The sequence below is a fragment of the Callospermophilus lateralis genome, chromosome 11 (assembly GCF_048772815.1).
Source record: "Callospermophilus lateralis isolate mCalLat2 chromosome 11, mCalLat2.hap1, whole genome shotgun sequence".
Taxonomy (NCBI): domain Eukaryota; kingdom Metazoa; phylum Chordata; class Mammalia; order Rodentia; family Sciuridae; genus Callospermophilus; species Callospermophilus lateralis.
The window spans coordinates 31,522,953-31,550,901 of NC_135315.1; the positions used below are offsets into that span (position 1 = coordinate 31,522,953).

The window sequence follows — 27,949 nt, forward strand, 5'->3', positions numbered from 1 at the left end:
CCCTCTCCCTCCCTGTCCTCTTTCTCTTTTCTTCATTCAAACTTGCAGTGGAACTGGAGTGAGCTACATATTGCCCTATTTTCAGCTGATTTGCATGTTAGAGAGAGCAGAGTAATTGGTGTTTAACCAGAACAAAAGAGGATCTGTTTTCTAAAAGAAAAAGAATTTTTGAAGTAGACCCTATTGCATCCACTGCCTTTGTCTCTCCTCTCATTAGGAATTGAATAGGATGGCCCCGTAATGAGAGCGTGGAGATGTTGCTTGCTCCTGATGCTGTTGGAGCTAATTGGTTTGAATATTATATTTGATGTGGATCTGAGAGATGTTGGCAAAACACCTCCTTGGGACATGGACATCCTGTCCCCACATCGGCAGGGAGGTGGGCAATATGGAAACTTGGTGTATTTCTTAGTTGAATGCACTGAGGGGCCACCTGGAGATTTTGGTCTTTCTCCAAGTCTTCCGGTTGCTCAGCTGCTAGGAAGGAAGTCTAGGGTATTTTCAGGAGCCCCCAGGGCCAAGTTCAGTAGAAACCTTGGTGGTTGATGATGGATCTTTCTCCCGAAGGAATGCGTAGTCATTAATTTGTGGTATTTTTGTGAGGACTTGAAGTTGAAAATAATTTTTTTTTTCCCCTTGGTCAGAGGGATCAGGTCTAAATCTGGACCAGGAAGTTGGCAGAGTATCTCTTGAAAACCTCCAGACTGCCCATTCTTCATTTTATATGCAGAAATTGCTTGTTCCACTCATGCACTTACGCGGTCTTCTTTCTGGGGTTGACTACCAGCTGAGGGTATGAGGAGGGCTTGTGAAGGTGGAGCGGAGTTTTGAAGACCTTTGGGAACGTTTCCCATAACCACAGAACTGTCTTTTACAAATTAGAAAGTACAAAACCGCTGTATAAACTTTGAAAAGCAGTAGAGGAAAATGAGTTATGATCAATCACTCTAAACAGCTGTGGTTAATTTTAGTATATTATCCCATCTTTGGCCATTGTAATTCTTTTGCTTCCAAATACACACATTTCGAAATGATCCTAGAATACATTGATGACTTTGGGGATTGTATTTAAGCAAATATTTATCCGACAACACCCAGTTAAAGAGTTCTGTGACCTTGACTCCCTTTTTTGAAGTCATCCACATTTGCCAGAGTTCAGCTATTATCTTGCAAAATCTGATACCCAATAGGAAAGAGAAACAGCCCGTGATGAGTGCCCTCAGAAGATGTGATTAAATCAGTTTTACTGCCTTTGCATGCTTGTGTGTCACTTTATCTTTCTGCAGAACCTGTGAGGCAGGCAGGAGCTGAGCCATCTGACCCACTTCACAGATGGGGAAACGGAGCAAAGCTTCGAAGGAGCGCGTGAGCTCGGCTGAGCCACGTGCTGAGCCAGTGGACATGGCCCCAGCTTTGTCTACCAAATTGCTGCCTTTCCTCCTCCTCCCTCCTTTTCTGCTCTGTGTTTGGGAATAATTTAAGACTTAGGGGAACACCTTAAAGAATAGGTACGTAGAACCCCCATATGTCCTTCACTCGCTTGGTTTCTAAGAATGGTGGTATTCTCCGGCCCAGCTACAGGACACTTAGAAACTTCACGTCGATCTCATTGATACGGGGCTTTTACGTAATCTCCCATCTGCATTCCAGTTTTATCCATCGACCCCCGCATGTCGTGGGATTCTTTTTCCCTCCAATATAGGACATAATAGAGGAGCAGGTGTGACATTTTTTTCTCTTGGTCTCTTTCGTGTACTCTGGAATGTTTCTATAGCCTCTCTTTGCCTTCTGTGACATTGCCATTTATAAAGAATATATCCACCTCTCCCCCTCCTTTTTTTTTTTTCCATGAGAACATTCTTGTCCAATATTTCCTCATGATTAAATGCAAGTGATGCATTCCTGGCCAGAATACGATGTTAAGTGTTTTTCATGTCCTTCTCAGGCTATCACGTCTGGAGGCACTTGATGTCCATCTTCCTCTCTTTGATGACCTGGCCAAGGTGTTGTTTGATTTCTCCACTGTATGGTAATTAGGTTTTCTCTTGCAGCTAATAAGCAGTCTTTGGGTAGATGCTGTAAGATCCGCTCCTTGTCCAAGTTTCCACTGGGCTTAGCCTCCGCCTGCGTGCTTCTTGCCTGATCTAGTCTTGTCTGGTGGTTACAAGGTGATCGTCGCCCTCCTGCACTCTTGCGGTGTCTTCCAGTTGGCAGTCAGCAGTTCTGCTGAGAAGGAGCCCTTCCTTCTTTGACGTTATAGATGTGGACTATTATTTCAGTGACTTATAATCATTACTGTAGTTAATCATTTTGGTGCCTAAATTGGACCAGCGGGAGGCCCTTTATTCTGATTCCTTCCAGCATTTTAAAGTGCTTCTTAACTTTCTGGCATACCACGTTGTTCCAAGTTCCTCTCATGCCTGCCCTGCCCCAGACCTGGAGTTAGTCATTTCTCTAAGGAGCCCGTTTCTTTGAGTGAGGAATGGATTTAGAGGCCAAGATAAATCAGTGTTAGTAGATCATCTTTGCTGATTGTTACTGGGGTGTCTTTGCTTCTAGGCCATTTTTTCAGCAGAGATCTGGGAAACATTTGTATGTGAATGTACACACACACACACACACACACACACACACACAGAAGTCAAGCATCCACATCATTCCTCTAGTCCCGACTCTTCTGCCAGAGTCCTTTTGTGCCTCCTCAATCTCTGTCTCTGTGAGGGCCCTGTCTGTCACCCTCAGCACTTTACTAAGCTTGCACAGTGCTGTAACACATCTAAAACAGGGCCAGCATGGTGTGACCAGGCCACTGTGGAAGACTGACCTATTGAGTGTTCAGGGCTTGTGCACTTTGCTTATGCATTCAGATCCTGTGGGCATGAACTCCTGGGCTCTCTCTCCCCATGCCTTTCACCCTTCACCGGGGGCACAGTTTGCTTCCAGCCTCAGGGTTTCCTCCTCTTGCTGTCCCCTTTGTTCATCTAATCTTACTCAGCTTGAGAGAAGTGCTGTGACTTCCCTCCTACCCTATCTCCCGTCCCCGGAGGCAACCAACCTCAGTGTTTTCTAGTTTGTCTTTCTTGCTTTTCTTTCTGTAAAGATAAACAGATATGTGTCTATTCCCTCATTTCCCCTTCTTTCTTGCGCAGGAGGTAGCATAGCACCTGCTCTTGAAAGCATTGCCTTGTGTTTTAAAATGAGCTCACGCGGGGTCCCATGCAGAGCAAACAGGAAATGCAGCAGTCCTGCCTTGGTGGACTCCCTTTGTTGTGATAGGTGCAACTTTTTGAAATAGAGGAATGGGTGGCCGATGGAGGAGGAGGAGAAAAAGACAGGTCAAAGATGAGAGATGAAAAATGTTAGGTTCGTACCCCCCAAATGCTGCTTTTTATCAAACTTTTGTGATTTTTTTAACCATATTCTCAAGTGATGTGTTTCAGAATTACTAAATATATTTTTATATTGATTCACTCTACGACCATAAGAACATTTGTTTTAAAGAAGATTTCACATCGCTACTGTAAAGGAGAAACAGCTATTACTTGTGTTCGTGCATTTCTTTTTTTCATTTTTAAAATGGGTACATTATAATTAGTCATAACAGTGGGATTGGTTGTTACATATTTGTGTATGCACATGACATAATTTGGTCAGTTTCACCCCCTACTACTTCCCTTTCCCTCCTGTCGTCCGTCTCTCTGGGTTCCTTCCTCTACTCTATTGGTCTCCCTTGTAGTTTCGTAAGATCCCCTCTGCTTGATTTTTTGGGAGTTGCATAAAAATTGCAACCTTTTGGAATTTAAAAAGTGTAACAGTGAAATAACCCCTTTTAATATTTATTCTTAACAGGAATTGAAATGTGAAAATAATGCCCATTTTTTTTTAAGTATTTCTTAATGAAGATGTAAACTCATTGAATTCATTGATCTCATCCATTGATTTAATATGTGCAATAACCTACGACTGGGCCTCTCAGGGGATTTGAGAAAGCTCTGTCTTACAGAGGAATGAAATAAAACTGTGAATGTGGTAACTGTAGTCCAAACTGGATGAGTTTAAATGCTTTTAAGACCACAAGATATTCTTTGGTGGTGTTGTTGTTTGAATCATTGGATAGGAAATTTTACAAAGGGTCTTAATTTATACAGTGTTTGAACAGAATATAGAGAGTGGTACCAGGCGTGTGTGTATGTGTGTGCACGTGTATTTTGAATTTACCTTGGTTATCTTTAAAATGATGCTTTAAGGATTCAGGCCACATCTTAGCCATATCAGACACATACCAGTAATGCCTTTGCCGTGGAGTTCCATATAGAAAATTTGCCAACATCTTAACCAAGGCCAGCTTCTCAATGAAGCAGCCCGTAGACAGTGCCCCTGCTCACCATCGTTCCTGGAAATGCACTATGACCATCCTGGTCTTTCACATTGCCTTATTGCCATGGGTAATAGGATGTGGTGTGTCCTGGACTAAGATTGTAGCAAAAGAGTAGGAATTAGTATACTGAGTACTTTATAGTGTATTATCATCAAAATTTGAATTATGAGACCTGGACTCCAAAATAGCTCTTTAAAAATATCTTAAACATTGTTTTTCAATAATGAATGCAACATTACAGCAGCAGTTTTCAAATTCTAAGCAAAGCAAAGGAACACATCCACCCACCATCCTGCCTGTGGGTCACGTTGCTTTCCAGGCACGTCCCCGTGCGTACAAACCCTTGGTGTAGGCGTTTCTGAAGAGCAGATGTACGCTCTTCCCTTGCTCTTCCCACTTAGCATTGTGCGTGGTGCGGCCCCTGGCTCTTTTATTGGGGTTGTCTGTCTTCATCATCGTGACTAGGGTGTTCAGTGAGGTCACCTCCCTGGAGTTTCTACCCACAGCACCCCTGGAAGCAGAGTGGTAGAATTGGGTCTTGGGGTTCCTCCTCTGGCAGAGTGGGTTGTCTCTAGTTTGCCTACAATGCGTGCCCAGTGGAATTAGCTGTAGTTGATGTCATTATCAGTCATCTTCACGTGGTCTCAGCGTACTGTCCGGCTCTCAGGATGTTGGCTGAGTGTTCTTTCCTTCTCTCATTCACTGAACCAACACTAGGCCTTGCCCTCTGCCAGGCCCAGGGCTGGCTGTGAGGACGCAGCCGGGAGCAAGATAAGTGCATTTGGTCCCTGCCTTCCTGGGGCTCATGGTTCGGTTCCTCAGTGCTTTGCTGCATGTTCAGCCCTTCTTTGTCTGCTCACGGGTGCACACACTGCTGCCGGTGGGGAAGGTGACATTGCTATAGGAAACACCTAGAATCTGCTCTGCTTTCTTAAATGTTGAGTTCTTCACATGCTTTGGTTCTTCCCTAGTAGCACAAGTTGCTTGCAGCGCATCTCACACCCGTTCCAGCATGTACCTGTGCCACTGAGTGTGAGGACCGTTAGACCAGGGAGCTGAGATGGGAGTCCCAGAGGTGAGCAGGTAGTGACAGGTACCTAGGCTGCCCCTGGGACTAGAGACCACTGCTCAGACTCAGGAACTCTCAGGTTCAGGTTGCTTTTGTAGCCAGAGCAGATGCCCTATGAGGGAGTGGTAGCATTTATAAGGTGGTGTCCCTTTCCTCTCCAAGTCACATCCCCTCTCGGTGTTCTGGATTCTTAGCTTCTGACTGTTTGAATTAGGAAAGGTCTGACATTGTTTCCACTTGTTTGAGTGAACTCTCTGAGGTGCCAGGGTGCTGTCTGCAAGCCGCCCATTTCAAATTATAGACCCAAAAGCTTTATCTCTAGTTCAAAGCTTCACGTCCTGGCTAGCAGACCAAGGGGATATTTGGGGGCACAGAGAAGTTTTCTCACAGCTTCTGAAAAACACTAAGTCTCTGGCTGGCCCTCCATCATGGTTCCTGGCCGACCACTCCTTTGTTCTGTTCCAGGATCAGAGGCCTGAGATGAGGGGTCCAGGCTGCTGCCCCCTCGAGCATCCCTCTGTCCTACTGTTAGGACCCTCCTCTGCCCACCTGCTTCTCCCTTTCTGTAATGAAGGCTGTTTGACTCCTGACTCAGCACCGGGGATGTGCCGAGTGTGAATGTGTGTGTGTGTATATGTGTATGTGTGTGCACGCGTATGTGTCTACCTGCATGGGCATATGTGCATGTGCCCCTGAGCTCATTGGAGAGATGGAGGAGAGCAGTTCTGGAAAATGAAAACTCAAAGGAAGAGTACGGGAAACTCACAGGTTCTCCATTGGCACAGGTGGGGAAGAACATTGAACTCTTCTTCATAATTAACATTTATGAGTGATTCTGACATCGATTAAAGAAATAGGGGAAAGCTGTCAACATACATATGTGGCCATTATATATACTGGGGGGAGAACAAAGAGGAAAAGGAAATGCTGTGGTGGATTGGCTTTAGAAAGGTGAATTGTGTGCTTCTGTGTCTAGGTACTGTGTAGGGAGTATCAGTGATTATGAAGACTTCAGTAGGCCAATAGATCACCTTTTATCAGTTTCATTACAGTTGTCAAGTTGGTACACATGCATGCTTGTGTTCCAACCTGTCTGCTTGCAGCCAAGAACAATAAAAAGGAGTTAACACTGGCCATGGTGGGCTTATTAGCAGAGGAATGTTAGAATTTATTTTACTTGAAGCCTTTTTAATCCACTTTCAGGACACACTCACACACATCCACACTCTCACTTGCTCGCTCTCTCTCACATATATATCTACACTGAAAACCCAAGGGACAGTAGGAAACTAAGAATTTAATATTTAAATCCAAGAGTATTGTAGAATCCAGTAGCACCTGAATATCTCCTGAATACACTCTTGTTTGCTGCCTTTGTAGAAGAATTAAAGTCATCTAGTGGTTCTAGTGATGTCACTTCAGTGGATTCTTGCTGACTGATGCCACGTGAATTATAAATGAACCATATGGAACCGCTTTATATTAAGTAACTTATGTGTTCCACTGATAGTTATTTAGGTTGTAAACTTCTCAAAATCTGTTGTTAATGATTGGTGTGTTTTCACCTGAGGTTGTTAATGCTCCAGTGCCTGTTGTTAACAGTGCCAGAAATAGGTGTGTGTGTGTGCGCGTGTGTGTTTTCACGGGAGGATATTACTGTGAACCATATTTCATGGTCTGATAGCTTTTATTTTTTTGCCTTCGATTCCAGACACAGTGCTCTGGAATAGCAGTTTTAGGGATTATGTTTATTTGTCCTAAGCGAATGCCAATTTCCAGTTTGTCCAGGGAAGGGATGTGTCTGAAAATACATGGAGTGCTGGATGGAGTCACCCTGTGATTGGCCTTCAGAGACTGCCCGTTGCTTAGGGTCAAGTCTCAATGTCTCAGTTCCTGCTCCTGCTGGCTGTTGATGCCTCTCTGCCCTTGCTAAGGGGGCTCCCTGGCTTGGGGTGCACGTCCCTCCATCTTGCTTATCCAGCCTGCTGCTGCCTCACTGGCCTCTGAGCTGCTCCTGGTCCTCGTCCTCTCCTCCTGTTCTTTTTTTTTTTCTTAAATATTTATTCTTAGGTTTTAGGTGGACACCATATCTTTATTTTACATTAATGTGGTGCTGAGGATCGAACCCAGTGCCTCATGCATGCTCGGCAAGCGCTCTACCACTGAGCCACGACCCCAGGCCCCCTCTCCTCCTGTTCTTGATGTGCTCTGCTCGTCCCTTCAGTGCGCATGACACTTTCCAGTCTGAGGTTCACCCATGGCCTCATCAGCCAGGGTTCCTGTGGGGGCAGAACAGCACGGGAGAGGGTAATGGAAAGGACTGACTGTTGAGAGGAGTAGACAGAGGTAAAGGCTCAAGAAGGAACGAGGAGCAGGCACCAGCGCTCTGCAGAAGTCCCCCAGGCCCCAAGGGGCCCAGGAAGGGAGCCTTCACTGGAGTTCAGCTGTGAGGAGGGCTGCCCTGCAGGGCTCGGGGTACAGAGCAGAGGAACACAGCCCAGCAAACAGGGGCGGTGGGGAGGCCGGCTTCTTCCCACCGTCTCCTGATGCTGACTCATGTGGGCCAGGCCCAGCCTGAAGGTAGAAAGTCAGGGATCCCTGAGACCATCCTACGGAGGTCCTTCCTGCAAGGCCCTGGGCAGCGAGAAAGAGAGCAGCAGTGGTTCTGGAGGTCAGATCAGAATAAGCAGCACCCCTCACCTCCCCACCCCACCCCCGTCATCCCAGGAAGGGCATTGACCCGGTCTCGCTGGCCCTGAAGTCCCGGGGCCTGTTGTTGGGGTGCTGGGACCGGAGCTTAGCTCCCGCCCTCACCTCCGTCATACTTCCAGCCGCCACAGGTCAACGCACCTTCCTCTCCCTCTAGGAGTTTGCTGTTCCTAGGCCTCTTGTGTGTAAATTCTGGACCCTTCCACCAGTCCCAGTGCCTGCTCCAAGTTTGTGTTGGAGGAATGAGGGGCCGAGTGAGACAGCCAGTGAACATGTGATGCCGTACTGAGATGAAGGGGCCGTGCAAGCTCAGCTTCTCCATCCTTGTATCCCTTTCAGACCCTTAAGGTGCAGGAGGCATCTGAAGCCTGGCCCAGGAGGGCAGGAATTTCTCGTCTGGTTGGTTTGCTATTATGTTCCCCGCACAGTGCCAGCACATAGTGGGTATTTTGTCAGCAGATGTTTGTCAGGTGAGTGACTCTGGATGTGAAGTCATGAGCCTGCATTGTTCCTTCTTTAACCAGCTACCCTCTGGGATTCACCAATACATGATATCTTGGGACACCATCTCTCTTTTGGAACCTGAGACCACTTTGATATTTTCCCCGAGTAGAGAAATCTGTAGCCTAGAGACCTATTTGCAGTAGTCTACCCTTATCTGCCATGTTTAAGGATCCTCGGGTGCCTGAAACAGCAGATGGTGCCGAACCCTGTGGGTTCGGACCCTAGGATAACAGTTTCATTTACAAATTAGGGATAGTAAGATTAATAATAATAAGAAGTAATAACAAAAGGGCACAGTTTTAACAGTATACTAAAATGAAATTATTGAAAATGTACAAATTGTTTATTTCTGGAATTTTCCATGTAATATTTTTGGACCACAGTTGACTGTGCGGTCACTGAAACTGTAGAAAGTGAAATTCAGATAAGGAGAACCACTGTGTTCTTTGATTTCTAGAATTTAGAAGCCTGGACAGAACACTTGGTATTTGCTCCTCCCATTTTAGACAGGAAGGAGAAGGGAAAACAGACTTTGGTGGGTGGAAGGGAACCAGATGAAGGGGGCTCCCAGGTGGTAGGTGGCCGGGACCCTTGTTTCTAATGGGTCGGTTGGCCTTGCCCATGGGGAGCACCACGCCTGTCTCCTTGCTCTTCTGCTTGGGTCTGTGATTCTAGCAGGGGGTATGGAGGTACCCTGGATGGGAGATGAAGGGAATAAGTGTCACCTAATCCCTGAATGATTGTACTTTGTGATGGCTATGCCTGGACGGGGTTCTGGGCCTCAAAGGACTCACGTTGGTGTGTGCAGGCTTCTCTGTCTCTTCCTGGCCTGTCTTAACTTGGATGGGGCCCCTTAGGCCAGCAGTTTGCTCAGGCCAGCAGGGCTCCTCCTGGGCCCGCTTCAGCCCTCCTGGCACTCAGTAATTTCACAGGGCGGTGCAAGGATCAGGGTGTGGAAAGCAGGAAATTAGTAATGACTGGACTGGGTGAGGGTGGCTCTTGTAATTTTAAAGAAATGCTTAAAAATTAATTGGTTCTCTGCTCTGCAGCTTTATTCTGCTGAAGCCAGAGAGCAAAGTCAAGATGGAGAATTTCCCACTGTGACGCCTTTTATTTCTGGAAAGTTGAGTCATTTAATGATGATTTGGATATCAACAGCCCACTGGCCCATCCTTCCCCACACAGCTCCTGAAAATGTGCTCCCTTCCAGAGAAGGACATATTTCGTTCCTTTAGTGTCTTGGCAGCTCCAGTAGAACTTGGGCTCTCATGTGTTTCCCAGACCATTACTGGACTTTTGCTGGCTGAGATGGGGTGAATTTTAGCCTTAGCCCACTGCTGCCATGGACGTCGTCCTTGGGCCAATGCGGGTAGAGTTGGAGCAGGCGTGGCTGTGCTTTCTCCATTGGATGGAAGCTTGTTGATTGATGTGACAAGGTTTCAAAGTGCTATTGTTTTTTTTTTTTTTTTGTTTTGTTTTGTTTTGTTTTTTTGTTTTTTTTTTTTGAGGGCATGGGATATGTGTGGCAGCACGGAGTCGGGGGGATTGTACTAAGGACCCCTGTGTCCTGAAGGACCATTGATAAGCATGTGGCTAATGAAAGCCCTGGTGCACTGATGTATGGTCCTAACAGAATAAACAAAAGTTCCTAAGAGCGTCTAAGGTAAAATGTGGGCAGTTACATCTTTAGTTATTTATTTAAGGACTGGGGGAGATGGAGGCTAGTGTTCGTTGTCATTTCACCTGTAGGGATATTTGCCGAGTTAAAAAAATACCTATTTCCTCTGCAGGGTTTCATCTCAGTGCTTTCAATAGTTTGCAGATTTAATCAGATCCCCCCCCCAACACACACACACACACACACAGGTCCCAGGACATGAAGATCACCTTAGGACTTGGTCATCTTCTTGTTTCCTTGCTAACAATTAGTCCTGCATGGTGCTGGGGTTGAACTGACCTGTTAAGTCTCCTTTCCCATTTTAATGAGTAGTTAAGTCCATGGCAGGGGTTGACAAACTCCTCTTCTCTTTGTAAAGGGGCCAGATAGTAAATATTTTAGGCTTTGTAGGCCAAGAAGCAATATTGAGGATATTATGTAGATACTTACACCATAACAAGAGAGAAAACAAATTTACACAAACTTTTCACTGACGAAATTGAAAATACAAGAGCAGTAATTGAGTACGGCTTTTTTGTAATACCAGTTTATTGTTGAGAAGAATGGGTATTATTGGGGGGAGGTATTATTTTGCCAAATTGGAGTTCAGAGTTATCATTTTGTATTATCAAATCAGTTCCAGGTGTTCATATAAAGACAGATAACAGACCAGATTTGGCCTGTAGGCTGCAGCTTGCCAGCCCCTGGTTAGCAGCATAACTAGTTGTGGGGTGGAGCGCCTACAGATGTAGAAAGGCCTGGGGTTCTAAGCTATGCCTTGTGGGAGTGGCTGGGAGGTGTTGTTTGGATGCCATGGTACTGGAATTGTGTTTATTCAATACATAGTGCCAGAGGCCAGGCACTGGGTCTATAGAAGTAAACCAAATGGTCAGGGTCCTTGCCTTTACCTTCAAAGTTGGAGGAATGATAAGTAAATATAAAATATGATTTCATAGTGCTGAGCGTTGTGGAAGAGTCAGGTGAAGGGATATAAGCAACGTTGGAAGAGTTGTTTTAGCGAGCACCTCTGTAGGAAGTTGTGATTTGAATGTGTCTCCCTTAAAGTTCATCTGCTAGGTACTTAATTCCCACATTCGTATGTTAATAGTATTTGGAGTTGGGGACTTTGGTAATTAGGATTAGATGAGGTCATGAGGATGGAGCCCCCATAATGGCGTTAGTGGCTGGAAAGGAGCCATGCATGGTGTGCACACCTGTAATCCCTGCCACTCAGGAGGCTGAGGCAGGATGATTACAAGTTCAAGGTCGGCCTCAGGAACTTGTGAGACCCTGCCTCAAAATAAAAAATAAAAAAGTCTGAGGATGTAAGAAGAGGACAGGGGAGACCAGAGCTGGCATGCTTACTCTATTTGGCTATGGGATGCTTTCTGCCACCTTATGAAGGATCAAGAAGGCTGTCGCCAGGTGCTCCACAGATGCCAGAGGCATACTCTTGGATTCATAGCCTCCAGAACCCTGAGTTAAATATTCTTTATAAATGAACAGATCTACCAGGCACTGTGGTGCACGCCTATAAATCCCAGCGGCTTGGATGCTGAGGATCGTGAGTTCAAAGCCAACCTCAGCAACAGCGAGGCGCTAAGCAACTCCGTGAGACCCTGCCTCTAAATAAAATACAAAAAAGGGCTGGGGATGTGGCTCAGTGGTCGAGAGCCCCTGAGTTCAATCTGCAGTACCCTAAAATGAAATAAAATAACACATCTCAGATACTTTGTTAAAGAACCAGAATACTAAGGCAGAGAAGAAGTCGGGATAGAGAAGGGAGTTAAGGGAAGGACAGCACCGCCCAAGTTTTGGGTGAGGCGACTGCAAATAGATGTCTTTAGGCAGGAAGAAACTTGGTGAATCTGAAGCCCCGGGAGGGCAGAGTGGTGGAGTGGAGGGGCCCGGAGATGAGAGGAGGCCAGGGCCAGATAAGAGGAACCTTGAAGCTCATACAAAGGAGCTTGTGATGGGACATCCAGGGAAGGCCTGGGGCCAGAGAGTGATGCAATATGATTAACTGTTGAAGAAGATCACTCCAGCTGCTGGCTAGAGAGAGGACTGGAGAAGGCAGGGGTGGGAGTGGCTTTCTGGGGCCACAGAATTTAGTGTTGAAAATAGAGATAGTCTGACAACTGTGGCGACTGTGGTCAGCATGCATTCCATATAGACTTCTGGGTCATATATAACTCACGATCCTTTTTTGGTTTCAAATGACCAGACTCAAAGTGAGCTCAGGGAGAAAAGGGAATAAATTGGCCCATGCAACTGTTAAGTCCAAGGGTTTTCCTGGCTTTGTTACAGGGGCACACATGATGTCATTGTGGCTCTCTCCGTTCCTCATCTCTCCCCTCTCCTCCTCTCTGTGGGTTGGCCCCTTTCCCTCTTTTTTGTAGATAAATGTTTTCCATGAGTTGTTGAAGATGGCCCTCAGGATCCCGGGTTCCCATGGCTTGGCAGGGCTTCCCGCCTCTGCAGAGCCTGTGCAGGGAATTGCACTGATTGGCTTAGCTGGGGTCACAGACCCGGGTCTTAGACCACACTCCATTGACAGCCCCATGAGAACCAGGTTGGCTCCCAAGGTCAAGGGTGTCCAGTGGTCTGTCCTCTTTGGACTCCCTCATTTTTCTCTTCCTTTTCCACTGGGGGACCTTTTAGTGAATATGCCCCTGGACCTTTTTGAGACTTAGTTTCCTTTTCGTCAAGTCACTGAGTTGCTAGGTTCATGGACCAAGACATCCAAGTTCTTGGGAAGATGCAGAGTGCCATGTAGGGTATGGCTGTGAATTGGTCTTTTTAAAGTCTTTTATTCAGTGAAGAGAGATGAGAAGCAAGGAAGGTTGTTGTGTTTTCATTCTGGACCTTTCTACCTGTATATGCCAGCTCTCCCCTCTTTGTATAACTTTTCTTTCAGGGCAAGCATATTTCTTCATTTTTATCATCTTGATAATTTTATGCCCTGGTTGGATTTTTTTAATTCAAAAAAGTAACCATTAGCTTTATTGAACATGTTACACGATAGAATTTAAAGTACCATGCTCTAGTGAAATATTTCACCAACAACACTGTGTACAAATAAAATATCACACAAAACATATTTAAGAAAATGTTTTGGTCTTTGATTTGAACAATAAGTAAAAACTTAGGCACTTCTGTACTGAGACAGGGAAGCTATCACTACTCCAAATGATAATGTTGTATAAGCAACATGTGAAAATATGGCAAGAATGGAATTCCGGAGTTTTAAACTGATGGACCATGTAAGAAAAGGTCTGCAACTTCAGACCTTTCACTTCAAGTTCAAAAGTGACATATTTTTTTTTCCCCCCTCCTGGTCCACAGTGAAAATTCATAAACCCATATGGTTGTCATGGGCAAGTCAATTTCCTGTTAGCCATTATGGAATCATAATCATTATTTCAAAAACATCAAAATCTCAGATGATTATTAGGATACCACCCAGCAACCCCCCCCCCCACAAAATTAAACTCACTCTCTCCTTATGACTGTAAATCACAACAAGGTAAAACTGGATGTGATTCTCATTTTGCAAAATTAACTAATTAAATGGAGATAAGAAAATACTTCTGGGTGACAGGAAATCTTGACTGAAGTCCATTTTGTAGATAATATTAAAAAATTCATCCAAAATTCATGAAAATAAATGTAATTCCATTTCACAAAAACCACTGGGTCATGCATAGCAAAGTCTTGGCAGCCATTAGATTCATAAACACCTGAATTAGATAAATCAGTCATGATAATGGAAGTGGGAATATTATCATCTAGAAGAGCAAAACAAAAATAACTTACAATGATCACATTCCAGGAACTTAAGATTTCAGATGAGAAAGGAGGACAACTTAGAAAATAATGGCTGCAAGCCAGCAGAAAAGATCAGAACCAATCATTCCACCATATCATCTATAAAAATTAATAGCTTCTGCTTTCCCTTGTCACAAAAGCATTGAGTGACTTGGAGGCCCTCAAATGGATACTACTTACAAAGGTAATTCTGATGATTCAATATAGAAATTATCCTAATGTGAGCAAACAATATGGGAACTAGGCAAGATATGTCGTTTGATGCAAAATTTAGCCTGTATGTATTTCAGCATTTTATTTTATTAAAAAAATTTTTTTAGTTGTAGATGGACACAATACCTTTATTTTATTTTCTCCTTTTTATGTGGTGCTGAGGATCAAACCCAGTGTCTCACATGCGAGGCAAGCGCTCTACCACTGAGTTACAACCCCAGCCCCTATTTCAGCATTTTAAATGAGCATTTTGTAACTGAGACCAAATATCAATCATCTCTTGAGGTTTTGTACTGTGTACTAACATCAGGTCTATGTAAGAGCAGATATCATTCTTGGTTTTCTTCTTGATATCAAATATCTTGAAGCCCTTGTACTTTTTTTGGAATGAGGCCGAGTTTCTGAAGGCACATTCCAGTGTAAATGCTATCAATAAGTTAGAGATGGACCTGGTCAGTTATGTTGTACAGCCTTAGACAGGACTCTGCTTTCCCCTGCCTCAGGTGGGTAGACCCCAGAGAACATAACCTCTTGAAGGTAATGCTTCAGTTTCTTGACTTGGTAGGGCCAGCATTGTAGGTCACATCACCTGTAAACCAGTCTTCGGCTTTGTGCTTGGGTGAGCCGTTCAGGTAATTCAGGATGTGAATGGTATTCACACAAACATCATCGTTGCCCTGGATAAAGAGCTCAGTGTCTGGGCCCACCCACCTGAGAAACAGCACTTCCTTCAGAGACAAGTTGGACAGAGTGTCTCCATAGTTCCATGTAAGAATGTCTTTGCACTTCTCACTCTCAAATTTCAGTTGTCCTCTGTGAGGGCGTGGTCCAGCAAGAAGACTGGTTCCCCACATGAGTTTTTCTGCCCGAGGACTTCCAAATGGCTGGCCTTCTGGGAAAATGTGGATTGAGAGACTTCATCGCCAGCAATAAGGCATGTTACTTTGCACATTGAGTTGATCTATAAGCAGTGAATAATTTCTACAACTCAAATACAGGAGAAGGTCTTTCAGTCTGTCCAGCAAACTCTTAAAAATCTGTTACAGCTGACCTCTCAGGTCAGGTTCACAATAATTCAGATGCCTTATTTTCCAAGACCGGTATACATTCCCCCCTGGTTGGCCAACATGCTCAGAATGGGGTTGTACTGCTTGTTATTACTTTCCCATTTCCATTTTTCCCCCCTTGGGCTGCTGCTTTTGGAAACTTCCACAGTCAAATGAAGTCATTCGCCATTATCAGGATGCCCAATAACTTGATTCTTCGACATCTAACACTCATTTCTCATGTCTTGTCCATGAGCAGCTCCAGTTCAGCGGGGCAGGGGTGAGAGAGCCCGGCAGCATTCACGTGTGCACGGCTCAACCTGGCGACTCAATGCTCTGTGTGGGGGGCCGGGGGCTGGTAGTGTCTGCGGTGGTGTGCTCCTTGCCGGCTAGCTTCTAGCACTTGTTGCCTCCATCGCTGCTGCCAACACCCACCACCGTTATGCTTCTCTCCAGTTCTGCCCCGCCCCGGCCCCACCTCCACTTTGGTCCCTGCCCAACTCCCCTGGTGGGATCTTAAGGAGAAATCCTTGGGTGCAGATGCTGGCATGGGAGACCCATCCCAAATTAAGACAGGTCGTGTTTTGTCCGTCAGCGACAGCACTCAGCAATTTGACATAGACGTTATTTTAGGTTTGCAGAGAGGAAAGGACAGCCCATTCTGTATTGATAAGATTTCAGCAAGACTCAAAAAAGAAAAAAAAAAAAGAAGAAAACCAAAACTTAATGCATTACCATGTAACGCCTTGGTTCCTAGTTCCTTAATTAGGCCCGTGGTTTAGCAGAGTGCACCATCTCAATACACAGATGGTTTTTATGTAAAAATTTTTTTTTCAAATGTTAATTTCCAGTGACTGATGTTCTGTGCCTAAATCATTTTCCATTGTTTGTATTTGATAAGAACTGTATTTGAACTGCTCCTTTATAAGTTGGAGTCTTTTGTAATGGGATTTAACTTAGTGGTTTTACAGGTGTATGAAAAATGTTAAGCTGTGTATTGTACTTGAGAGTTTGAAAAATTCTTAGTTGCAGCTAATTTCAGGGGGAAAAATTAAAACAGGTGATTAGCAGCTGCTTTCGGTTTTGAATGCCCTCGCTTAGGGGTTTTGTGTTTGCTTATTCGTGTGCAAATTGGTGTGGTTATTTTGGACGGGTTGAGACAGCCAGCCAGCTCTGGCACCTCCTGGCCAGCTGCCTGGAGGCCCATTCAGGGGACCCTTCCCCAGTTCTCCCAGGCAGATTAGTTCCTGCCTAGCCGCTGGGTGCTTGCCCTCTCCCTCACCATTCAGGCCTTCCTGGGAACACAAAGGAGGTCTGGCCCCATTCCTCCTTGTTCCCTGATACCAAGATGCCTCTTCCCCTGGAGCAGAGGACTCCTTTTCCAGCCAAGAGCTGCACATTGGTGGCTGCAGCTCCCGTCCCCTTGTTTCAGTTCTGAACTTCTGGTCCCCCAGGTGACAGCCTCTGGATAGCCTTAAGCCTCAGGACCCACCCCTCGGGTTCTAGGAACCCCCATCTCCCTCTGCTGCTGGTGGGGAAAACAAGTTAGGAAGCAGTGGTCTGGGGCCGGTTAGGGGTTCCCACTTGGGCAGAGACCTTCACTCTGTGCTGTTCTGCCCCAGACCTTGGGCTTTCTTGGCTCCATGGGGTCGCGCTTGCTCGGCCCTGATCCCTGCGCTTGCCGAGGCTAGCAGAGCTTTGTACAGGCCGCTGCTGCTTACTTATTAACAATGACTCCAGTGGGAGCTCCGGGCCAGCTCCCTTCCCAGGCCTTTGTGGCCGCATCCTGTTCACTTAAAGGTGGAATCACGACCTGCCGAACTTGATTTTTCAGTTGAGGGGCTTTTGTGTATGTGTCTTTCTTTGCCCAGTAAGAGGATTGTGTTTTCATTCACAGAGATTTCATCAGTAAATACGAAGGGAAAATGCTCAGGGGGAAATGCTTGCTGTTCAGATTAATAATCACCCTCCCCCCTCCCTTTTTTTTTTTGGCAAGCTAAAGGTGCTCCCTCATTGCTCTTGACTGAGTCTTTGCCTGGCCTCACCTTTGCCCTTAGTGGATGTGACAGTGCAGCCAAGATTCCTGCACATCCCGTCTCCCCTCTGGGCTTAGTGGGTCACCTCTTTCTTTTCCTACTTGTGTCGTGAATGGTACTCAGTGACCCACCAGAACACCTTATGGGGCTGCTGTTCGGGGGCCACAGGCTCCTAGTTACAGGCCTTGGTGACTGTTTGCCCCTGAAGAAAAGCAACAGTGAAGAGTTGAGGGCAAAGAAAGGAAGGGGAAGACCTCTGTGGGTTTTGTTTTGTTTTTCTCCAGCATTTGTACCTTAAAGCCAGAATGACTTCTGCAGGCATCTTTGTCCAGATGGGTTCCAGTCAAGGGTCACAGTTGGCTTTTCTGAAGATGGCAAAGATCAAGGTTCAATACTTGCCAGATCACATGTTTAATGATTCAGGTCATTAGGAACCTCGGGTTCTTCAGGGTTGTTCCGAATACTTTGAGGTTGGTTTCATGGTGGCCGTGGGGGAGGGGGGGCATCTGGATCTACTCACAAAGACTCTGGATGCAGTTGTCTGTCAGAATGTGGGTAGGGAAATGGGGATGGCTGTCTAGACCAGTTAGCAGGTGGTCCTCCGTCCTTTCTTGGGTTGCCCTTCGTTTTTCCAGGCATTCCCAGAGGAGCGCTTTAGATCGTACCCATCTCCTCCAGTTCCTGGAACCAGAACCATTAGATCCCGCTGCTTGGGTCAAGGTGTATGTGTGTGGGGACCTTTAGGAGAGCCAGCTAGTCAGAAGCAGTTTGGGGTCCCCTTGGTCTGACTGTGTGGGTATTTTAATCTTACTTTGAATGCAGCTGCAAGGGAGAGAGAAGATGCTGATAGTTAAGTGCAGGGACCTTGAAATCAGAAAGACCAGGGCTCGAAATTGAGCTCTCGGCGTCTGTGATTGTGGGCTGGGAGGTACCTGTCTAAATCTCATTTCTTCATCTCTAAAATGGGCTTCCCCAAGGTCGTGTGGGTGAGCCCTCACGGAAAGCTGGTAGTGGTATTGGTAAGAGTGTTGGATGGCAGGATATGTGCCAGTCATGGGTGGGGAAATCACATGTGCGGTCCAGTGGCTGTGGTCAGCCGGTGACATGTACATTGCAGGACCCTGGCTGCTGTACGATGCTCTGCTATCTGCCCCGGGAAGTACCTGCTCTGGGGTGCGAGCTGAACCCCACTCCCATTTCCTTTACTGTGGGCTTCCTCTGCTTTCTTCTGTTCGCAGGTATAGTTTTTAATCCCCTTATGAGTGTTCTCCTGGTCCCACTGGCTTAGCTGCGCCTCTGCCCCGCGCCCCACATGATGTCACTCAGCACCTTTTGTCTGTGACTTGGTGTGTTCTGGGAAACTCTTTGCAGAAACTGAGAGCCTGGCCTCCACCTTACACTCAGGAATCCCCACATGGTGTCCCAGGCTCAAAGAGGTGATGTGGACGCTATTTTCCAGAAAGTTCTTTGCCTTCAAGCATGGTGTGAGGAGGGAGTGGAAGTTGGCCCTGCATTTTGTGTGCTAGGGCTGGGCTCTGCAGCCCCTCCGAGCAGACATGGGACTCCTGGGGGGACTCCTGTGGACTGAGATTTAGGAGGAGGGGAGGAGATGGGCTGTTGACGCATCGCTAGTGCATATTCGCTTAGTTTGAATCTGGGTGGAATTTGTACCCTGCCTGGCTTCACAGAAGATTGTGGGTGTAACTGTTGAAACAATAATTCCTCTTTAAAACTTTACCTTTGCCTACCTGGTGGAGCCTCTTGTCTCTGGGAGGAGACTGCCTTGGCAATGGCTAAGGGCCCTCACCTGCTGGATTCAGGCTTCCCTGGGAAGCATATAAGGTTTGAGCAGAGGGTGGCTCAGGGCTGGGTGCAAGAGAGGAATATCTATCTAGGGGCTCTAGCTCCACTGTCCAGCTCCAAAGCCAGCTTGCCCTTGTTCTCGGATGCTCTCCTGACCCTTGAAGGCCCCAGGAGCCTGGAGCCCACTAGTTTGATGTAGTAGTACCGAGGTGGGTGCTGTTTCTGGATGTTTGTGCAAACCCACAAGAAGAAACTGTTACCGCTGGCATTGATGCTCCCGGAGAGATTCTTCTCTGGGTTCTTAGTTCTATTAAATTTTAAAAATCCCTTATTGCTTCCACAGAAGAAAAATTTCAGAAAACGAGAAAAGTGAATACAACATTTTGCTCAATATTAAAAGTTAATTTAAGACAGAACCAGAAGCCAAGACAAGTTTTTTTTTTCCCTTTCCTTCATTTGGTGATATAATTGACCCTTTGCACCTCCATATAGCTTAATACGCATTTGGCAGAGGCTAATTACAGGGCACGTAGGTGCCACACGGGTAAGGGGAAAATGCAGATTCCGTGTGAACTGCCTCATTTTGATGGTTCTAACTTGTCCATAACATTTGTCACGGCTTTTAACAAGTGGAAAAGAGCGTGGGGGAGATACTGAGTGTCTCCAGTCTGCTTCTTTAGATGGGGGGACTGCATGGGGGACATGTTGTGAACATGTGCTTTCTGAAGCCCCCAATTCAGAGTTGCTTGTTTCCATTTTTAGTTGTGCTGGAGATTGAACCCAGGGCCTGCACCAAGCTAGCAAACGCTTTACCACTGAGCCACATCCCCAGCTGAACCCCAAATTCAAGCAAATGGCCTGATATCTCTCTCCTGGGTCAGTTTGGATATGCAGATGTGGTCAGTCTTCCAAAGGTAGCACAGTGAAATCCCCTTTTCTCATATATTTTGCAAATTGTCTTTGCCAGAAATTAGAAAATACATAAAACCGAGTTCTCCTGGAATAGATGGAATTATTTCTGGCACTGGAATAACTGACTGTCAGGAAGGTGGCCTGTGTTCTTCTCCTTCTGGAGGTGAGCACCCCTTAACTCTGCTTGGGCCAGAACTGCGGAGATGGCCCATGGAACCATCTGGAACCCAGGGGAGGCAGAGTGATGTCCTAGAGTGATGGACATCAGACTTGCAGTTTGTAGAAGCAGAGCCAGGCTCAGACATTTAAATTAAATGTAAATTCCCATCTCCATCGAAGTTTTGTTCTGTCATAGTGCTGGATGAGAGACGTCTTTGCTTGCTTGTGTTTGGTGGCACAGCGTTCAACCAGGATCCCCTGGTGTTCTCGCCAGGAAAGCCCCCTGGATGATGTGAAAGGGGAGGTGGATGAAGTCACTTGTCTGTGGTCACCTGGCTCACCATGGAAATTAATATCTGACCCGATTCTGTTTGCCCAGTGAGTTTATGGCTTGCTAAGTGGCTGTTGTAATGATCCATTGACTGTTGCAACTGCATTTCATGAGAATTTTATTTCATAGTTCTGAAGTTTGAGTCCATAAATCTTTTGAACTCGAGGTGTCAAGTTGGAGGAGCCATGTGGTTCTAGGAAGGCAAAAAAGGGCCAAGCTTATTTTTCCTGCCCGTGTGCTCTGCCCTTCTTTTCTTTCTTTACTCACCACCCCTTTGATATTTCCTGCATGACAGAAATTCATGCTCAAGTGTTTATCGTGATGTAATGCTGTTCACGGAATATTTGTATTAAAAAAATAATCTGGGGAGGGCCATGTTCAATCCAAGTGCATGATTTAATTGTAAAGTTTTCAGTAAAAAAATCCCCAAAGCTGTTGGAACCCTTCTGTGTTGCTTGGCGATGGGAATGTAAAATGGTGCCGCTGTGATGGGAGATGGTATGGTCGTCCCTCAAAAAGGTGCACCCAGAGGCCCAGCATTTCCACTTCTGGTTATATACCCAAGAGATTGGAAGGCAGGGACTTGAATAGATGTTTGCACACCAGGGTTGTGGAAACCACCTGTATGTCCAGCAGCAGATCATGGATAAACAAAATGTAGCATATACAAGAGCTGGAATATTACTCAGTCCTAAAAAGGAAATTCTGACACATGCTACATGATGGATGAATCTTGAAGAAATCATTCTGAGGGGAATAGACCAGTCACACACCCCCACTTTTGATACTAGGGATTGTCCCCAGGGGCACTTAACCACTGAGTCACATCTTCACACTTTTTATATTTTATTTAGAGACAGGATCTCATAGAGTTGTTTAGGGCCTCCCTGAGTTGCTGAGGCTGGCTTCGAACTTGTGATCCTCCTGCTTCAGCCTTGTGAGCTGCTGGGATTACAGGCGTGCGCCACTGGGATTACAGGCGTGCACCACCACGCCCGGCACTTAAGATCCTTTTATATGAGGTTTCTCAAAAAGCCAAATTCATAGAGACAGAAAGTGGAATGGTGATTTGATATTATATATATATATTTTCCCCAATAAAAACATAATAAGTGAAGATGGGTAGGAGGCCCTGAGTGGGTGGCGGTCAGAGTTTCTCTTCAACCAGGTTGGTGAGAAGCTGCCCTCCAGATGTGCTTTGAACATCTTTGAACATCCTAAAGTGTGGCCCAGGCTGGTCTGTCCACTTGAGCCCACTCAATGTGGACCCCAGACCCCAGGCCTCCTGGCTGTGAGGCCCCCAGCCTGTGCTGACCTGTACGTATGTTCCTTTTGAGGATTGGGTGGGCAGAAGCAGCTCCCACCTGAAACCTGCTCTCTGGGTTGTTTTACGTGATAATTATTGTGTTCTATTTTAAGCTGCTTCTCTGCATTTGGTAAGTGTCTGGGATTCTGTTTTTGTTAACTCTCTCTGTGAGACACAATAAAAGAACAGAGAGACTTCGTGTAGGTGGGGAGGGGCTGGAGCTGGGCCGGCTGGGTTTGGAGACGCAGTCCCTCCCGTGCAGCCAGAGACCTGATTCCCTTTGGGTGAAGGCTGAGAAAAGACGAGGCTTAAAATAAAAGAAAATACATATTTTCCCTGCTCTGGAAACACGCTTGGCTCCAGCACAGCAGGTGGCCGAGGAGCTCAATCTGTGGAAGGCATCAGCGCTTTCAGTGCAATCAAAGTTAAGTGCAGAAATTTAATTAAACGGCATCAAGGATGGCAGAAACTTTGTAAAGCTGCAGTGCATTGTCAAATTCAACAATTATTTCAAGGAACACAATCCACAGATGGCGTCTAATTGATAAATTAAGGTTCTGCTTCTCTAATGGGCTTGCATTTAAGCCCGATTTCCACCCATACAATAACCATCGCCTCACGAAGCCCCCTTCCCCACTCCTGCTCCCTCGTCCCCGCAAGGAAAAGCCACATCGCTCCCCCAGACAGCACCCTGGAAACGCAACATTGGGTCTTCCGCGGTGTGAGGACCTCCGACTTCTTTTCCTGTGAGCCCAGAGTCCCCATTTGAGAGCCTTGTCCCAAGAACAGTAGGACTTCTTTGGGCCTGTGTGTCCTTTCTGCTCTGCTAACCCGGATGTGTGGCTCAGATCTGCCTGCATGGGCTATTTATTTATTCATTTTTTTTTTTTTCCTTTTTAGCACTGCTGGCTTTTATCCTCCATGGCACAGGATTTTTGCCTGAAACAAAAGCCTCAATTTATTTATTCTTTCTAAAAAAATTCAACAAAACCCTCTGTTTTTCAGACCTCGCGGTACTTCCTGTCTGTCAGCAGTTGATACCCAACTAACTTACTTTTATTTCTTTAAAACAAAAACAAAAACAAAAAACCCAACAAAAATAACTTGCTGTCTCCTAAGGTCCAGCCATGTTCAGAGAAATCTCTCCTGTGTTGAGACCCAGTTTTGGGGGAAAAATTTGCAGGTCTTGACTGTTTACCAGAACTTTATTTATGAGAAATTTGAGGGGCAGTGCAGTGGTTTTAGATGGCTTGCCTTGGGACAAGTTCTGGGTTGTTCCTACGGATGGAGGAGAGGCCTTTGAACACATCAGGGATCCCTCCTTTAAATGGTGGTTCCATTTATTTATTTGTCCCACCAAGTATGCACTGGTACTGTTACTGCTTCTCTGAATGCAAAGAGGAAAGGAGGGTACTCCTTCTGCCTTCATGGAGCCCATAGGGAGGTGTGGGGACAGACACTGTGCTGAAGCCACAAGTGGACGACGCATCAGTACAACCTGCAGAGTATCTGGAGGAAATGATGGAATGACATGACAGCCTAGTCCAAGGGACATCTGTTGGGAACTTCAAGGAGTGACTGCATGGGAAGAAGGACAACCGAGTTAGGTCAGGAGGGCTGGAGGAGCAAGCTCGAGAGCTCCGTGTACTAGAAAAGCCCAGAAAAGGGCACATGGTGGGAGGAAAGGGCATGAGAAGGTTGGTGACTGGTGGCGCGTGTCATAGAGGTAGATTAGAACCCACATGCATTGAGCACTTACTGTGTTCCTGGTGCCATTCAGAACTTTATATACTTTGCTCCTGGATGTACCTCAGTATCTTCTATAGTGCCTTGCACATAGTAGAGTTGCAGTGTTTGTTGAATGAATACACCATTCGTCCCTGCGATGGGTATTGTTATCCTGACTTTTTATTTGGGGAAACATAGGCCAACAGGGGGTGATCAATTTGTTCTAGGTCTGGGGCTTCTGAACAGGTCAGTTTTGGTGCTGGAGTCTGTCCATCTCCCCCACCTGGGCCTTTTACCCTCACTTAAAAGGGACGATGTGTGCACACCGGGTGTTGGGGTCTGTAATTAACAACCCTGATACCCTGTACCCTAAGTCAGTATTTTCATCTCTTGAAAGAAAGAAGAAATACCCCACATGAAATAGTGGTGGAGAGGATCAGATTCCAAACAGAACTTTTGCACAAGTGGCAGCCAGGTCCAAGATTTAACTGGGTAACAGTGGCCTATCTTTGCTCCATGTTGAACTTGTTCTAGAATGGGAATGCATAGGGGATGGGGGGCAAAGGAATAGATCGTATTTGCTTATTTCTAAGGTATGACGGTGGGGATGCCACGGCAGAACCCTTTCTAATTGCCTCCTCCTCTGTCCCCGATGGCGTAGGTGGCTTTTAGAATTCTGCCTAGTCCCTGGGGGCGAGGATCCTGTGCCCAGGATGCCAGCTGATGTGGTTGAATGGCTGTTGGCTGTTTATTTGCTAGTCTGTCGTTACCAACACAGTGTTCTTGAGTTCGGAGACCCAACAGTGTTTCACCCCCCTCCTCCCCCGTATCTAAATATATCCAACTAGTCAATCAGACTTGGCAGCCGTCAGGGCTGTGGCTGTCAGATTGAGTTTGCCTTGGATCCTCTGAACTCTTGGCTTGTTTTCCCAGCTCCAAAGTGTATTCAAATAGTGATATCCAAATTAGACTTGCAGACGCACACCCAGGTAGGAGACTTGTAGGGAAGGATGAGGCAGCATTTTGGTACAAAAATGGCATTTCCTTCTCTTTTGCTCTCAGCCGTGGAGCAGAGACGGAGCTATGCTTGGGGGAGATGGCTTCACGCTGGGTGAACGAGATGCGTGGGTGTGTTTTCCTGAATTGTGATTAAATTTTTTTTTTCTCTTTAATTTTAAGCTGTATCAGGAGAGAGAATGAGAAATTGGTTGCTGATAGTACTCTGAGGTCATGGTGGATGTGTGCGGGTGCAGATGTCGTGGTGTGCAGAACTGGCCCTGGGGTGTCCTGCTCGTGGGCAGAAGGTTGCTGGGAGAGTCCCAGGCCTTGGAGAGGGTGCTGCTTCCACAACTGGCCGCGTGGGCCCCGGCAGCCCCTTTCCTCGCTTCCTCACGCTGCTCCTGTAGCCTAGGAACAGGACCCAGCTTCTGGTCTCTCCCCAGGGGCTTGTTAAGAGGGACTTGTGGGAAGCAAATCAGGAGGTTTTAAATCCCTGCCTATAGGGTACCCTGAGCACTCCAGGAGGAGCCATTATAAATAATGCACGCCCTGAGCGTCATCCAGGTTGCTTATCTGTGAAGAAGTGTCCCTCCTAGAGAGGTCACCAATGGTAAGAGCTGTGCCCGCAGTTCCCATGGGACGCCCCCTTCCCAGCTGTGCAGTGTCCCAAAGGCCCAGGGGCAGTGGAGTATACAGATCCTCTTCCAGCATCAAGCAGAGTCATTTGGTTTGTAGGTTTCTGGCCTTAGGTGGGTTTAGAGAGGGTAGTGTTAAAGGCCGTTCACCAGCTTTGGAACTCAGAGCACAGAAAAACGTAAGCTACAGACTCTGTCCTCCAGCAGCTCCCAGGACACCAAGAACAACGTCTTGCAAATGAATGAACTAGAAAGGTGCTTTTCAAATTGTGGTTTGAAATCCCTGGCCATCTCTGCCACCCGTTCATGGGGTCTGTAGTGTTAAATCCCATCCCCGTAATCATCCTAAGACTCAGTCTGTTTCACTCCCCTCCTTTCACCAGCATACAGTGGAATTTTCCAGAGGCTGCATGACCCGTGTAGTCGTCAGGCACTGTTCTGAGTGGTTTTGATTCATCTCATTTAATGGTCACGGCGTTTCTATGAGGTGTAGTCATCCCATTTTACGGATGAAGAAACAGAGTAGTCAGAGAGTTATTACTTGCATTTGGCCAAGGCCACATGGGATCCAAGTGTCAGGTTTCCTGCCTCCTGGTCTTGACACCTTATCCTGTTGTCCCTGGGGAGAGCAGGGACCTGTAGTGTGGAGGAGTTCAAGGGAGAGAGGAGCCAGAGTAACCTTCACTATCCCCTTCTTGACAAGAATAGAAGACAGGATAAAGGGCCTGGGAATGAGGTATTGTTAACCCGACTGGTAAATCAATAGACTAATTAAAAATCAAACACTTTTAAACACTGTTGCTGGGTTAATTGTAAACCCACATTGAAACGTTAAAACTTGCCCAGCCCATGAGTTTGAATTATTAACCGAGTGAGTTAATTTCCAGCCATCAGTTTAGGTTCACTGTGAAAACCACAGTGAGCAGAAGGGGAATTTGTGTGCCCTTTCCTGCTCGGGCCTGCCTTGGCAGTTACTGGGGCTGCTGTTTGCATTTTTAATCAGAATATCTTAAACATTAGGCAGAACCTCACAAATTCAGACGGATCATGGAAAAGGGCTGTTTGAGTCACTGCAGGGTTGGATTTACTTGTACCTTTCCTAATGGAAGAAATGCCACTGTTTTGCCCCATATCACAGCGTCCCGGTGGGGAGAAAGGACCCTTTTCAAAACCTTTTTGGCTTCTAGTGCCGGGTCCCAGGCCACAGTCAACTGCTGCTTCTGTTGCTCTTGGATAATGTTTTCTGCCCCAAGAGGCCATGTCCTAGGGGAGGGAGTCCAGATTAAGCCCCAAGGTATCTGCTCTGGAGCGAGACCTCTAGGATATTCAGTGATGGCCACCTGACCCCAAGATGTTTCTGTTGGGATTTCAGCAGGGACCCTGCTACCCCTGCCCAGATGCAATTTAGCAGCAGCTGCAGTTGATTTAAGTTCCTGAGCTGCGGTTGTAACCTGCCCCCGCTGGTGGATCCTGCGAAAGCTGATGGCCCCTTCACCCAGAGAGATACTCTGTGGCAGTCACAGGGAGCTTTGCACTGAGGCTGGGGATGGGCAGATCCTTGGTGCCGGACATGGGTGACCTCACCAGAGGCAAGAAACCCCATGGTGAAGTCACGAAGCAGGCGGGCTGTTGACGATCCTAGTGTTTCACTCCGACTTGCATAGCGTTTAATTTTTTCCAGAGTTCTTTACGAGATGGTCTTACTTGATCCCCAGGAGACTCCTGTGAGGTCCATTATATAGTTATTTTATACATGACACATGCGGGAAGGCTTGGTAACTTCCTTGAGTGCTGCTGTTTTCTTGTTAATTTGCTAAATGGGCTTTAAAAAAGGAGATAAATGTAAATTTTGGCTCTATAAAATAGTCACATTTCAAATGCTCACGACTGCAGTCAATTAATTAAAAAATAGGATAAAATACTCTTCCCACCACACACATGGCAAGTGCGTAATGTTTGTTCCGTTGGGACAGCTGATGGGGTCACATTACGAGATCGGCCTGCGATAAAAACCACTCTCCACTCCAAGTTGGACGTTGACAGAAAGGAGAGACTTGGGTCGTTTGTTTATTTAGAACATTGATTACTGCTTCTGCCCTCCTCTTTCAGTTACAAAAATGTAGGGACGTTTTGGAAAACCACCAAAACTGAGTAGAAGTTCCCTTAACCCCAGGACTTAACCATTTAGAGGTGTTCATCATTAACATTTCCTCCATCCTGTTTTTCTTTTCAAGGAGAGAGAGGAGAGAGGAGAGAGGAGAGAGGAGAGAGGAGAGAGGAGAGAGGAGAGAGGAGAGAGAGAGAGAGAGAGAGAGAGAGAGAGAGAGAATGTTATTTGCTAATTTGCTTTTACAGCTATATCATGAATCTTTCCTCCTGCCATATACTATTTTTATGATGTGGTTCTTACTGTCTGTGGAGTATTGTGATGTAACAGTTATATTTTGTGACCAAAGCCTACTCTGAGTTAGCTTGTTAATGATTTATTACTATATAAAACACTGGAATATCTTTGTACAATACCCCTTACCAACATCTCTGGTCCCCTCCTTGCAACAGATATCTTTTTTGGGGGTGGGTGTGTGTGTGTGCAGGGGATTGAACTCAGGGGCACTCAGTCCACATTCCCAGCCCTG

General features: G+C 46.2%; 1 protein-coding gene and 1 pseudogene across 8 annotated transcripts in view; one reads left to right on the top strand and one right to left on the bottom strand.

Moving 5' to 3' along the window:
* Msi2 (musashi RNA binding protein 2) overlaps positions 1–27,949 on the top strand; it is a 367,708-nt gene that overhangs the window by 75,023 nt on the left and 264,736 nt on the right. The window lies entirely within an intron of this gene.
* LOC143410853 (N-acetyllactosaminide beta-1,3-N-acetylglucosaminyltransferase 2-like) lies at positions 14,588–15,639 on the bottom strand (annotated as a pseudogene).